At 36.5% G+C, this 990-nt stretch overlaps 1 non-coding gene across 1 annotated transcript; it reads left to right on the forward strand.

Annotated features, from left to right (window-relative positions):
* Positions 1 to 456: 456 nt before the first annotated feature.
* On the forward strand, positions 457 to 563 carry LOC139860642 (small nucleolar RNA R71). Its single transcript, XR_011763271.1, has one exon. It is a non-coding gene; the product is annotated as a small nucleolar RNA R71 (small nucleolar RNA).
* Positions 564 to 990: the final 427 nt, after the last annotated feature.

Raw genomic sequence — 990 nt, forward strand, 5'->3', positions numbered from 1 at the left:
TTCTGATTTTGATTGTCGATTGGTCTTGGCGGTTGATAATTATTCTGATAATTATTTCCAGGCCTTTGGTTTATGTATGAAACATTCTCTCTTTGTTCCATTGTTGGTTCAATACTGAGACAATCTTTTGTCAAATGTGGTCCTCCACACTGCTCACAACTAATTCATATTGAGTGAATATCTTTAGTCATCTTTTTCATTCGTCTCTCGATAGCATCTATCTTTGCAGAAATGGAATTAAAGTCATGGCTAGAATCGGCTCTAGCTGCTTTAGATGATCTAACAATATCTTTTTCTTGGTGCCACTCATGTGAGTGGGAAGCAGTGTGATCAATAATTTTGTAAGAGTCAGTTGCGGTTTTCTTCATAATGGAACCACCAGGTGCTATATCGATGTCTTTTCTTGTAGTGATATCGCATCCTTGGTAGAATATTTGTACTATTTGACAGGTGTCTAAACCATGTTGCGGACATCCTCTTAATAACTTTCGAAATCTTGTCCATGCTTCATATAGAGTTTCATTTGGTTTTTGTATGAACGTAACAATTTCTCCTTGAAGTCTCACGGCTTTAGATGCCGGAAAGAATTGTTTAAGAAAATTTTCAACTAAAACGTCCCATGTATCAATCGCCCCTTCAGGTAATGATTCTAACCAATCTTTGGCTTCTCCCTTTAAAGTCCAGGGAAATAACATGAGATATATCTGTTCATTCTCAACTTCTCTTATTTTAAATAGAGTACAGATCCTATTAAAGGTACGAAGATGTTCGTTTGGATCTTCCTTCGGTGCACCACTAAATTGTCCTTGATTAGTTACCATGTATAGAATTTGTCCTTTAATTTCATAATCTGGTGTATTAATGTCAGGTTGAGTAATTGCGTGACCTTGGCCAGTGCGTTTAGCTCTCATTCGATCTTCCATACTTAGAGGTTCCAGATTTTCCGTGATTGAATTTGTTGAATCTGAATCACTATAGGATTCTGATTTA

The sequence above is a fragment of the Rutidosis leptorrhynchoides genome, chromosome 7, assembly GCF_046630445.1.
Source record: "Rutidosis leptorrhynchoides isolate AG116_Rl617_1_P2 chromosome 7, CSIRO_AGI_Rlap_v1, whole genome shotgun sequence".
NCBI lineage: Eukaryota > Viridiplantae > Streptophyta > Magnoliopsida > Asterales > Asteraceae > Rutidosis > Rutidosis leptorrhynchoides.